This window comes from Canis lupus, chromosome 8 (assembly GCF_011100685.1).
Source record: "Canis lupus familiaris isolate Mischka breed German Shepherd chromosome 8, alternate assembly UU_Cfam_GSD_1.0, whole genome shotgun sequence".
Taxonomy (NCBI): Eukaryota; Metazoa; Chordata; class Mammalia; order Carnivora; family Canidae; genus Canis; species Canis lupus.
In genome coordinates this window covers 157007-170792 of record NC_049229.1, presented here as the reverse complement: position 1 = coordinate 170792, position 13786 = coordinate 157007, and the positions used below count along the sequence as shown (strand labels likewise).

Genomic DNA, 13786 nt, shown 5'->3' with positions numbered 1-13786 from the left:
AAGCAGGGATGAGGAGCCCTATATGAAGGATGTAAGTGCAAACATGTACATTTAGCAAGTATCCTAGAAGTCAAGGATTTGGTTAAGCATTCACAGGAATGTGTGGTGTGGTGCCACACCTAACTCAGATTCCTGTGCAATGGGTCACATTCATATTACAAATATTTGCTTAGCATCTGACTAACTTTAGTGTCTATACTTCTACTTTTCTCTGGCCAGTGTTTTCAGAAATCCTTTACCTATGACCAAGTTTCATAAAGTGACACTTTAACTTTCTGCAAACATTTGGTTTGCTACTCAGCTTTGACTAGCTAAAATAATCAGTTTGACACGATCCATTCCACAGGTGGGGTTGATTATATTGCATTATTTATAATTTAGCTCACAACCTCAGATAGTGAATTAAAATAACATTCTCAAAATTATTCCCAACAATCATCTAAATACATATTTGTTTTTACTGCCATAGCAAATATTTTTTGAAACCAGAAAGAAGTCCCCTTTCATAGCATAGACAAGCTAATAATTTGAAGCGGAAACAATTCATTTGTACAAACTGTAAGTTTTCCTCATAATTTTCATAACGAAAACTGAGAAAGTGTTAGTCATCCTTGGCTGAGCTATACTCAATTCTACATCTTTTCTAAATATAATAAAACAACAAACAACCTTAAAGTACATTATTATTGATTAGACATGATTTCTTAAAGCTGTTTTTATCATCTCATTTAACTTTGGAGCTTCCAGACAATAATGAGTCACCAAAAAGCTATCATTGATTTATACTGCACATTAGCACATCAGGTTTGGCCCAAGAACTCTGTGGGTCCAGAAGGAAAAAGAAAGACGATTACAAGTGAGCCGTGGCAGAAATACTCTGAAAACGCCTATCTGTATTCACGGTAAGCCATTAGGTCTAATGCGAGGATAATGAACATTCAGGTTCATTTTATTCCAAGGAACTGTTTCTGTTCTTGAAGCTCCCTGTAGAAAGAGTCCTTAGGGTTAGAATACTATTGTGGGTGATAAAATTTTGCTTGGCCTTTGGGCATATAAGGTGAACATTTTACAACAAAAGTTTACAGCTATAGATAACACAGCATCTGATCAATGTCAACACACTTGGCGTTTAAGGCTAATCCACATTGGAAAAACAATCATCTCCAGGATGAAGGTCAAATATCTTAACACAGTGTCACCTGTCTGAGTTGCTAGAAAAGATTTATTTAAAAATCGATCCATAGGATGTGTTTCCACATTTGTCAGTTTCTTTCCACTTGCGCGCTAGAGGGAGGCACTTTAAGAGTTATTAACTGTCATTCTAGGAATAAAAGACACTGAGTTTCAGCAGTGATTGGTAAATAGGGCAGGGAATTAAAATGAAATTGGATTAAAAAGAAAGTAAAAAAAATCACTGAATTAGAAAATTTCACCAAATCTTGTAGATCATTAATTTCTGATTTGAATAACTTCATTCTTAAACAACAACAACAACAACAACAACAAAAACCTAGTAGTTATCACCCACCCATGCCCAAATAAGTGAATATACTACAGCTTCTGATGTTAAGGTATCATGGTTTTGCTGTTTGGGCTTGTAAGGGATTTTAAATATTGACAAGTACTTTGAGTTATGTTTCGAGTAAAATTTCAAAATGTTGTATTATGCATAGGTTCCAAAGTGTCAGAAAAACCGAAAAGTCGAATAAAACATATTAGAAGAGCTTAGGAAACCGTATAAAAATAAAAGGCTAAAAAAACCACTCCGTTTTAAACGTGTAAAAATAAATCGAATTGGTTCGCGGGACTCGAATGACTTTTTTTTTTTTTCTTTTAGATAGTTGGTATGTACTGAACCCGGCACAACACCAAGTAGGTCCTGGTACACACTAAGGAATATCCAACCAGGTAAATACATCAGGGTGATGAGGCCCATGAAATTGAGTGGGTAGTGAGAATAGTCCCCGGAGCAAGCGCCGCACGAGCGGAGGCCCAGGCCCCGGCACAGCTCCCACGCGTAGAGGAAGGTCACGTAGACGGGCACCGCTTCCAGGTGCTCCAGCCGCGGCTCCAGTGCAGGTGGAAGTAGAGTTTCTCCACCACGAAGCTGCAGCTGCCCTACAGAAAGGAGGACCAGAGCGACGTGTGGCCGCTGGTCGGCCCGTCTGCCTGCCCAAGAAAGTGAAGAGGATCTCATCCCAAAAGCCGTGCGTTCCGAAGAAGAGAAAGCGGAGCGGGTCCGGCAGCCCCCGAGCGGGGCTCCCCGACGCCCCCGGTGCCTCGGCGGTCGTCGCCGGCCACCTGCGCCCGGAGCGGCGGGGGCGCGCGCGGCCAAGGCTGGGGCCGCTGCTCGGGCGGCCCCGGTGCCGCAGGCGCAGGAAGCGCTTCGGGAGCACTGGGCCGCGGGAGAGCGCCAGCACGTCCTGCAGTCCCGCAGCCCCAGCGCAGCGGCCCCGCACCGCCGCGCCCGGTCCGCCGCGCAGGCCGAGCCGCAGCGCCTGGCCGCCGGGGTCTGCAGCGCCACGCGGGCCGACGGGGAGGCCGGAGAACTGAAGACGGAGGCGCTGGGGCAGCGCGGCCGGCAGGCAGACCTTCTCCGGGGCGAAGCGGGTGAGCGAGTGCAGCAGGCGGCGGCGGGCGAGGAGAACCCCAGCCTGCGGAGGTCCGGGCTGCGAGCGAGGCGTCCCGGGCATCCCGTGCGTCCCGTACTAGCAGAGTCGCTCCAGGCGGGCAGCGCGGCGCCGGCGGCCGGCGCTTCAGCAGTGGACAGCGGCTCCGGGCGGCTGGCGGCAGCCTCGCGCCCCCGCCCGCCCGCCCCTCCGCGCCCGCATCGCCGCGTGCGTGGAGCTGCGGGGCCGCGCCGCCGAGGCCCCCGGGGGAGCGCAGGGAGCTCCGTCCCGGCCGCGGCCCGATGGCAGCCGGAGCCCTAGAGTCCGGGAGACGCGCGGCCGCCCAGCCCGCGGAGCCCCCCGCGCAGCGCCCCCCGCCCCCGCGCCCTGCCCTCCGGCCCGGGTGGGTGCAGCCGGAGCCCTAGTGTCCGGGAGACGCGCGGCAGCCCAGCCCGCGGAGCACCCCAGCGCAGCCCCCCCCCGCGCCCCGCCCTCCGGCCCGGGTGGGTGCAGCCGGAGCCCAAGTGTCCGGGAGACGCGCGGCCGCCCAGCCCGCGGAGCCCCCCCGCGCCCCCCCCCACCCCGCGCCCTGCCCTCCGGCCCGGGTGGGTGCAGCCGGAGCCCTAGTGTCCGGGAGACGCGCGGCCGCCCAGCCCGCGGAGCCCCCCCGCGCCCCCCCCCCGCGCCCTGCCCTCCGGCCTGGGTGGGTGCAGCCGGAGCCCTAGTGTCCGGGAGACGCGCGGCCGCCCAGCCCGCGGAGCCCCCCCGCGCCCCCCCCCACCCCGCGCCCTGCCCTCCGGCCCGGGTGGGTGCAGCCGGAACCCAAGTGTCCGGGAGACGCGCGGCCGCCCAGCCCGCGGAGCCCCCCCGCGCCCCCCCCCACCCCGCGCCCTGCCCTCCGGCCCGGGTGGGTGCAGCCGGAGCCCTAGTGTCCGGGAGACGCGCGGCCGCCCAGCCCGCGGAGCCCCCCCGCGCCCCCCCCCCGCGCCCTGCCCTCCGGCCCGGGTGGGTGCAGCCGGAGCCCTAGTGTCCGGGAGACGCGCGGCCGCCCAGCCCGCGGAGCCCCCCCGCGCCCCCCCCCCCCGCGCCCTGCCCTCCGGCCTGGGTGGGTGCAGCCGGAGCCCTAGTGTCCGGGAGACGCGCGGCCGCCCAGCCCGCGGAGCCCCCCGCGCAGCACCCCCCCCCGCGCCCTGCCCTCCGGCCCGGGTGGGTGCAGCCGGCCGCGCCCGCGCTCCCTCCGCGCGGCCCACGGAGGAGTGGAGGCGAGGACCGCTGCGAACCCCGTCGCCGCCGCCGCTCCGCCCCGCCGCCTCTGCCGCCCGCTCCTGAAGCGGAAAGCGAGCAGTGACGCCCTTCCCGGCCTCCCCGTGCTCCCCTCCGGCTCGCCCTCTCCCGCCTTCGCCGGGCCCCCCTCCCGCTCCGCCCTCCGCGCAGAGGCCCGCGGGGTCCCGGCGAGGAAGCCCGGCCGCGCCTCTCCGCCCTCCTCCTGGGACGGCGTCGGCGGGGGAGGCAGGAGCGGAGAAACCCCCACCAGGGGTGACCCGAGCTGCGCCGGCTGCGCGGGGGCCCGGCACTCCCGGGAGCGCGGAACCAGGGCCGGGCCCGCTGGCGAGGCGGAGGGCCTCGCGCCACACGCCAGAGGCCGGGCCGGGCCCAGGCTGCGGTGCTGTGTATTTAATGTTCTGATTCAAAGCCGGCCGTGTCCCAGGCACGAAGAATAAACACGAGACTCCGTGCCGCACCCCAGCATCCGAAATGTCCCCTGGTTCACTTTTTCACTCTCTCTCCCCGACAAGCCTGTTTTCCTAGGTTAGTCTGCTAGGGGCCAAGACAGAGATTCAAAGCTCCCCACCCCCCACCTCCCACCCCCGAATTATGAAATGATCTGAGGCCAGTTCGGTTGGACGTTGCTCTGGCTGCCGCGGAGGCTCTTGTCAGGAATAGCACCCTTGAGGGATCCCTGGGTGGCTCAGCGGTTTGGCGCCTGCCTTCAGCCCAGGGCATGATCTTGGGGTCCCGGGATCGAGTCCTGCGTCGGGCTCCCTGCATGGAGCCTGCTTCTCCTCTGTCTGTGTCTCTGCCTCTTACACCCCAGTGCTGCTTTTTCTCCTTGCAGAACTAGTTCATCCCAGAGATGAAGACTGAGAGTGAGATTTTTTAATTAATTAATTAATCTATTTAAGGTAGAATGAGAGAATCTAGAACTTTGGTGTGTTGGGGGCTGCGCTTTTTTTTTTTAAAGATTTTATTTATTCATGAGAGACAGACAGAGGGGCAGAGACACAGGCAGAGGGAGAAGCAGGCTCCATGCAGGGAGCCTGACGTGGGACTCGATCCCAGGTCTCCAGGATCAGGCCCTGGGCTGAAGGCGGCACTAAACTGCTGAGCCACCGGAGCTGCCCTATTATAAACTTTCTTAAAGATGCAAGGAAAACCTTGAAAGGTCTAATTTGATAGTTCAGACTAGTTCATCTCAGGGAATGTAGGAAAATCTTTTGGATTAAACACAAAAATTGGTATCTTCTATTTCTGTATTTTTAGCCTCCACACTTAACAAAATTTCAATTTTGTGTACCATACATGTCTTATGAATTGTATTGGTATAATAAGACATGTATAAAATTTATGCATGTATAGTACATGCATGTTCTAAACACGCCAATTTTTTAAAATTAGGGAATATATAATAAAAAGCTTGTGTCTCACCACTGTTGTCAATGTATTGCTCTGCTAAGTGGGGAGTGGGTTAGATTACTAAAAATCTCAATGTTCTAGGTCCTTTTTTTGAATCTGTTTCTCATTTATTCCGGGAGAAGTAATGCAAAATAGAAATTAACAGTTATAAGTCCATAGCAGAAAAAGCAGCTATTACCTGTTATTCTATATTTCTTTTTATATTTTTGTTGTGGCCTCGCCTTACTTATGCCACTTCAAAATGTATGAAACACTAACTTTTTTAAAAAGTAGACCAAAAGGATAAAAGGAAAGGTTTTTAAAAAGGCATGAAACGAAGGGCAAGGAAACTATTCATTATATAACTTGCTATTATTAATTATTTACACTCATTGCCTCATTTTAAAAAAAGTGACTATCTTCTACCATTCTGAAAAGCTAGCCCACCAACGATACCAATCTTTGTTTCTGCCTTATCTTCACATTGTTCTTTTGTTTTAAACACTTCATTGCTGGGTTTCCAAATGGAAAACTGCAGCACGGCTTTGCTGATCCATGATGATTTTATAATTTACAATGGTTGCATCAGAATCCCCATGATCATAAAATGCTTAAAAGCATTTCTGTGTTGGTCTTGACTACTACAAACATTAGGTTGCAAAGATCCACCTGTTAAAGCAGCAACTTGCTGGGAGTTGGTGGGCATAAGGGTGAGGGGAATTTAAAAATAGGAAACGGGAATCTGCAATAAAATAACGTGAGTTGAGACTCCCTAGGTTAGAAAGTAGCCATTCAAAGGATGTTTTGAAGCATTGTTCTTCCATGGAAAAGACACTCTTCTTTGTCCTCAGAAGCTGTGAAGCTGTCTCAGTAACCACCTGTAGAGATGTAACCATTCTGGGCTGGCCAGGTTGAGCTGTGTAGCTAGTGTGACCAGGGAGAGATCTGCTAATTAGGAGAAGGGTCCTCTGGAGGATTATGATAATCTTCAGTGAGTTGTTGTCTAGTGAATATGGGGTCATGGTTGTAGTCTTTTAGATGTGCGGAATGCCTGAGACCTTTCATTGCACACCAGAAGAACAAAGGAAAGTGAGGGGAGAGTACAGCATTTAGAAGAAAGCTTAAGGGAATTTCACTAGGGTAAAGTATGAATGTAACGACAGAAGAAAACAGTAAAAGGCAGCAGCCACATTAACACTAGATATAAAAACCTTTCTTATTATAGGTCAAATTATACCCATACACCCCCCTCCTATATACTATAATCATCAAACTAAGAACACCCGCTCCAAGGCTTGCAATTGCTGAATGCTAGCTCCCTAAAAAATACTACCAAAATAGCCTGTTGCTAAGGCAAAACTGAGTTTGTTGCTTACCATGGTAAGTAAGCTTTCTTCCTTGACAAAGTTTTAATAGCATCTTGGAGCAGGAAGGACAACGTTGGACTATTTAAGTGGTTTTTGGGTTTGAGTCTAAAATGGGTCTTTCAATACAAGGGCTTGATTAGAATTAGCTAATGATTATGATAAACTAGTTTTGGATTGGTGGACATAAGATGAGTGTCTTGAGGTGAGTGTTTCAAAAAGCATTGTGAATCAATAAACATTTTGCTCCAGAGCTTCCTAGAATAAAAAAGTTGTGTTGATGAAGACAATAGAAGTCATGTTAATGAAGACAGCCAAACAATAATGTCATGGCCACGCAGACAATAAGCTTTAGAGATGTCTGATCTTGGGTTCACACAATCGAATAGTGAGGACCAGTTTGGAATCTGAGGAGAATACTTTGAGTAAGGACAGGTAAAGGTAACAAAGAAGCAAGGCTGACATTGAGTTTAGCTAAAATGATGCTCATCCTTAGTGTGTGTGGAGGGCAGGGGAAGGGAGAGAGAGATTGATTGACAGTTCCATAAAAACAGCCGTGTAAAATATTTGTCTGCATACGTCTACAGTTTCATTTACTTTACCTATACTCTTCTTTTTCTTTTTTCTTTTTTAAAAATTTTATTTATTTATTTGACAGAGATAAAAAAAAAAGAGAGAGTGAGAGCACAAGCAGGGGTGGAGGTGGTGGGTAGCAGGAGAGAGAGAAGCAGGGTCCTCATGGAGCAGGGAGCCTGATGTGGAGCTCCATCCCAGGGTCCCTGAGCCAGAGGCAGACACTTAACTGACTGAGCCACCGAGGCGCCCTAAGGAACAGATTTTGAATAAATTCTTTAAATTCACAACACTTAAAGAAAAACCAAAAGAGCACCAAACTATTTTGGAAAATCTTGCTTAAAATTTTCACTTTGAGCAATATTCAAATCAGAAACACTCCCTTTGTGTAATTTCTGCCTGCCTGCCAGTGACTCACCTTCAGTGCGCAAGGAGAGGATTTCCCCTCCCTAGTTAATTCCATTATGTCTTCAGAGGAAGGAGTTTATTTTGAATAAAACTACTTGGGTACATTGGTTGAGGTTTATGGGTGAGAGAGGTCATCACTGTCCATGGATACTACTTAAGAGCGCACCTACATGTCAGCTGGGCACTTCACATAGATTATCAGTAATTCCTACAACTGTTCTCTTATTTTTTTGAACAGATATTGAAACTGGGGCTCAGAAAAGTTACTTGCTCAAGGTCTTAGCTAATAAGTCCAATGCCAACAATGAAGTCATTTCCACTTGACATCACAGCTCATTTGCCACACACTGTGTTGTCTCTTATGTTCTTGTATTAAAGCCACCTTGAATGAGTTGAAGTTGCAGATTTAATAAAAAAGATTATTCTGTTTATAGTTCTAATGGGCTTTCCTTTAAGAATCCCTAACCCCTCCGCAGCTACTCCATCCCTTTGGCTATCATTTTAATCATTAACCTATGCAATCTTTCACATCCTTTTGTTGTTACTGTTCAGTACACTTATTTATTGTGCCACACTTTCCCCCTTCTGCGTTTCATGACAAATTAGTAATGGCTCTTTATTTGTACAAATGGGGCTGTCTGGAAGGGCTCGCTGTTTGGTGTGGAATAGAAGATAGAGCTCAGATAACAGGAAAATAAGTATGGAATGCAAATGTATTCCTGTGCGCTGTTGGGACATGTCTCTAGATATCGAAGTTCAGCAAAATCACATCCTGCTATTCCAGTTAACACATCTATTTGTGGCTGTCATAACCTAAAAACTTAGGAATGCTTCCGTGCAGAGACTTAACCAATAGATTTGCATGTGTTCATCTAGTTACCCAAGTCCACTCATTTTTTTGAAGATTTTACTTATTCATGAGAGACACAGAGAGAGAGACAGAGACAGAGACTCAGGGAGAGGGAGAAGCATGCTCCACGCAGGGAGCCTGACGTGGGACTCGATCCCAGGTCCCCAGGATCACACCCCAGGCGGAAGGCGGCACTAAACCGCTGAGCCACCCGGGCTGCCACCCAAGTCCACTTGTATCTGGTCTCCAAAACCTAAGTACATATTATATTTCAGCATCTTCCGTATGAATCATACATGGCATTCTCATTCTAGAATGTATATGGGGCATTTCTCTCTTTCTAGGGTAGTAAAGGTAATATATTTTATAGTTTAACACCTAGTTATGGTACTTCTTAATTTTTTTTCAGTCATTATCCATTTTGTCCTCAATCTTGTGACAAACAGCTATTTTTCTAATTCATACTTAACAAGTAAAACGAAAATGCAACTTGGCAAAACTCACACGCTGGTAATGGCAGAGTTGTTTCTCATTTAAAATCTAAAAATTCCTTCTTCCAGACTACACTCCCTATCTTACAAAATGTCTCCAGCCCACTGGAGGGTTCTAAGCACCCACCCTAGCTGTGTGAAACAAGCTTACTGATCAGGGCTCAGAAGAGAGGAGTTATTTTCACTTGAATTCCAGAAGGAAATGAAGGAGGCCTGAGTCAGTCCTGTTGGCCAAGAGCCTGGATTTCTTAGGCCCTCTGTGGAGGATGCAGTTTCTAGAACTCACTATATTCATTGGCTTCTTTAGCTAAGTTGCTGGTTCTATTTCCTGCCACCTGGTGATTACTTAGTGGTTTTCTTCCTTTAACTGTAGTTATTTGGCCTGACCTGTGTGACTGTTTCTTCTGTGAATGGTCGTGTTGGTGACATATTGCTTTCCTCTGAGATTACGACTGCCACAACTCTTGCTTTAGAGAATATATATTTCTTATATTTATATCCTATATGAATTTTATTTATAATAACTAAATATAAATATATGTTTAAATATATTTTTCTTCAACACACAGTTATGGAACACTTATGTGCAATATTTTGTGCTATATCTTGGACATAAAAAATGAATATAACAAAGTCTACTCCTCTTGAAGTTTCAAGTATAGCTTACTATAAAAGATATGCTTGTCTATTGAATGATTTGGAAATAAATATATGTAGAAAGTAAAAGAAGTACACATCCCCCGTGATACCACCACCCATAGATAACCACTGTTAATATTTTGGTATGTAGGCTTTCAACAATATTCTAGTATCACCAAAAAGAAGATTATATTATGCATTCCTTTTATAATTTATAATTGCTCTTGTCACTTATTGGTGATTAGGGAGCATCTTTTCATTTGATAATCTGCTACATCATGGGTATGATGACAATAGATTCCTTTGTAGAGATATCCCATAGTTTGTTTAGCCAATCCCCAATTTTTAGCTGGTTAGGTTGTTTCAAAAGTTTTGCTGCTATAAACTTTTATGCGACAAGCATTTCCTTAATTATCTTCTTCATGTAGCCATGTTTATTTACCTAGACCACATACCCTTAAAGTTTAAATAGAGAATCAAACTTATATACATTTTAAGGCTTTGGCTCTCTCTCTCTTTCTCTTTCATATAAATAAAAATCTCAAAACAAAAAAAAAGGAGACATACACAAAAAGGAGATCATTCAACTTCTGTGGATTCTAATGTTGATTTAAATGAGCTACTGTTTGGACATTCTTGACCTTCATTGATTACATTGTATATAAATGAAATCTAGTAGTATTGATATGAACTAGTCATGATAATAACCAGAGCGAAAAACTAACTGAGCTCCAAACAAGTTTTTCTTCCATCTCTTCATCCTTTCCTCTTGCTAAGGAAGTCTAGGGAGGAGAACACTTCTTTCTTTCTTACTACCAGTCTGCCTAAATCCTATTCTGAACCTCTTTCCTAGCAATCTTTTTGTAGAAAATTATGGTGCTGAAGGGCAGAAGGGAAGAAGAAAGGGGAAACATATGCGAATGTAGAGAGCAGTTGTGACTGTGTCTGGCCTTCCAACTGTTCCTTACTCTCACATACATGGCAGACATAATTATTGCTGCATGTTTTCCCATTAAGTCCAGAGTTTGCCTTGGAATCTCATTCAACAGAATGATACAAGAAGATATCATCAGTCAACAGAAGTTGGCAAGAAAATGAATCATACATGGCATTCTCATTCTAGAATGTACATGGGGCATTTATCTCTTTCTGGGGTAAATTAGATATATGATAATTTGCATTTATATACATACATTCTCATGTTTGGGGTAATTGTTTATTCTTTAAAAGTTCTCTTCCTGGTAAGCAAATCCTCACAGTAGGATTTTTTGAGGTCAATTTCCTAGAACATTTAAAAAACTATTTATTTACTTCAGAGAGAGAGAGAGTATGAACAGGAAGGGGGTGCAGAGGGAGAAGGTAGAGGGAGAAGCAGGCTCCCTGCTCAGCAGAGATCCCAATGTAGGGCTCCATCTCAGGACCCTAGGATCATGACCAGAGCTGAAGGCAGACTCTTACTGGACTGAGCCACCCAGGTGTTCCCTTTCCTAGTACATTAATGTGTTATTGTTTGAGTTACACATGACTATTTTTTTAATATTACATGACATGAGGTGAGTTCTTTTTTGTGTTTAAGGCTAAAAAAATCATTGTTTGGAGCCAGAATAAACACTTTGCAAAGAAATGGGTTAGAATTTGTATTCTTAAACTGAGTTTCAACAAAACTATTAGAATATTCAGTATTTATTTTATAGTAAGGATCTAGGCTCAGTCAATACTGTTATATATACACATTTTTTTTTGCCTTTGCATACTACTTTATTTTTTTTTAATTTTTATTTATTTATGATAGTCACAGAGAGAGAGAGAGAGAGAGGCAGAGACACAGGCAGAGGGAGAAGCAGGCTCCATGCACCAGGAGCCCGACGTGGGATTTGATACCGGGTCTCCAAGATTGCTACCTGGGCCAAAGGCAGGTGCTAAACCGCTGCGCCACCCAGGGATCCCATGCATACTACTTTATAGTCTACAAAGTGCTCTCATGCTTGTTTTCTCATTGGTTCCCTGAAATAATGTGTGATAGGCAAGAAGTACCATTTATTGCTAGGGAAATTCCAAAATAGTAAATTGTATTTCAAAATAGGTTAAAATAACTCTTGGAGAGGCGGAGCCCAAGCCTAGATGATTTTTTAATCTAGCTTTTATTTAATTTAAAAACAATTCACATTGTATGTGAACTATTCTTAGATAAAAAAGAACTACTATTTTCCTATGGTCAATATTTATAAGATACAGAAAGTTATGCAGAGAAAATTTCCCTCTGACATTTGTCCTCCACCCACCCATTTTCCTTTTGGGGCAATATCATTAGGTTAGTATTAGTTAGTTGGCTGTCTATGCAGAGATATTCTATGCATATACTAGTGAATAGAAGTCTCCTCTACCATTTTTTATGCTGACGCTAATATACTATACATTTTATTCTGTACCTTACTTGTTTCACCTATTAACTCTGCACATAAATCATTCCAGATCTATGCATAAAGAATTAATCTTCAATTTTTATTTGAAACAACTAAGTAGTGCATTGATTGAGTGATTCACTATTGATCAAACCAGGCCCTTACCAGTGAGGATTTAAATAGTTTAAAATCTTTCATCATGGTAAAAATGTTACAATATATACAAACATACATGGCCAACAGACTGCATGAAAAGTTGTTCAACATCATTCATCTGGGAAATGCAAATCAAAACCATAATGAAAAAAAAAAACCATAATGAGATATCACCTTACATGTATCAGAATGGCTAAAATTAAAAAGACAAGAAAACAAGTGTTGATAAGGATGTGGATAAAAAGGAACACTTGTATACTGTTGGTGGGAATATAAAGTGGGACAGCCACTGTGGAAAATAGTACAGAGCTTCCTCAAAAAATTAAGATGGAAATATGATACGATCCAATAATTCCACTGTTAGATATTTACCCCAAAGGAAATGTAAACACTAATTTGAAAAGATATATATGCATCGCTATGTTTCCTGCAGCATTATTTACAATAGTCAAGATATGGAAGCAACCTAAGTGTCCATCAATAGGACACTTATCAAAAGATAAGAAAGAAGGAAGATATCACACACACACACACACACACACAGACACACACACAGAGGAATATTATGCAGCCATAAAAAGGATAAGATCATGCCTTCAGAGACAAGAAGGATGGACCTAGCAGGTATTATGCTGAGTGAAATAAGGTAGACTGATAAAGACAAATACCATGGTTTCACTCACACGTGGAATCCAAAAGAAAACTACAAAAAAAGAATAAACAAACAAAAAAATGCAGAATCGGGACGATAAATACAAAGAACAAACTGATGGTTGACAGAGAGGAGGTGGGAGCGAGGTGCAGGGAGTGGGAGATACAGGTTTGCAGTTAGGGAATGAATAAGTCAGAGGAATAAAAGGCACAGCATAAGGAATATAGTCCATGATACTGCAATAGCCTTGTGTGGCAACCTGTCGGCCAAGTCCTCCACGCTCTTCTTCGGGAACGCCTTCATCGTGTCAGCCATCCCCATCTGGCTGTATTGGCAAATTTGGCATATGGATCTCATTCAGTCGGCCATGCTCTACAGTGTGATGACCCTCGTAAGCACTTACCTGGTGGCTTTCGCATACAAAAACGTGAAATTTGTTCTCAAACACAAAGTAGCACAGAAGAGGGAGGATGCTGTTTCCAAAGAAGTGACTCGAAAACTCTCTGAAGCTGATAACAGAAAGATGTCTCGAAAGGAAAAAGATGAAAGAATTTTGTGGAAGAAGAATGAAGTTGCTGATTATGAAGCTACAACATTTTCCATCTTCTATTCCTGGTCACCCAATTCCTGGTCTTGGTCATTGTTGCCTTCTTCTTTATATTGAAGAACTTCAACCCAACGGTGAACTATATTTTGTCCATAAGTGCTTCATCAGGCCTCATCCCCTTCTGTCTACTGGCTCCAAGTAGACTGTACCGGCTTTGGCCCCTGGCTTTGTATATCTATGGGTGGCCTGTGGTATATGGAAAAGTAACAGGGTGGTCAGAATGAGAGACACACAAGATGTTTTTATAGTCTGCAGTTGGAGGGTTTGAAAAACCCAACCAAATTTAATTCAGTATTTGTCTATTGGCTCTTTTTTGACAGATTGTTGAAATTAAATGAATTGAAAGGAAAAAAAATAGCTGT

The 13786-nt window shown here is 45.2% G+C and overlaps 2 pseudogenes; one reads left to right on the top strand and one right to left on the bottom strand.

The window, feature by feature from the left end:
* Positions 1 to 338: 338 nt before the first annotated feature.
* Positions 339 to 13120, bottom strand: LOC119876475 (annotated as a pseudogene).
* On the top strand, positions 13103 to 13581 carry LOC119872973 (annotated as a pseudogene).
* The last annotated feature ends 205 nt before the right edge of the window (positions 13582 to 13786 follow it).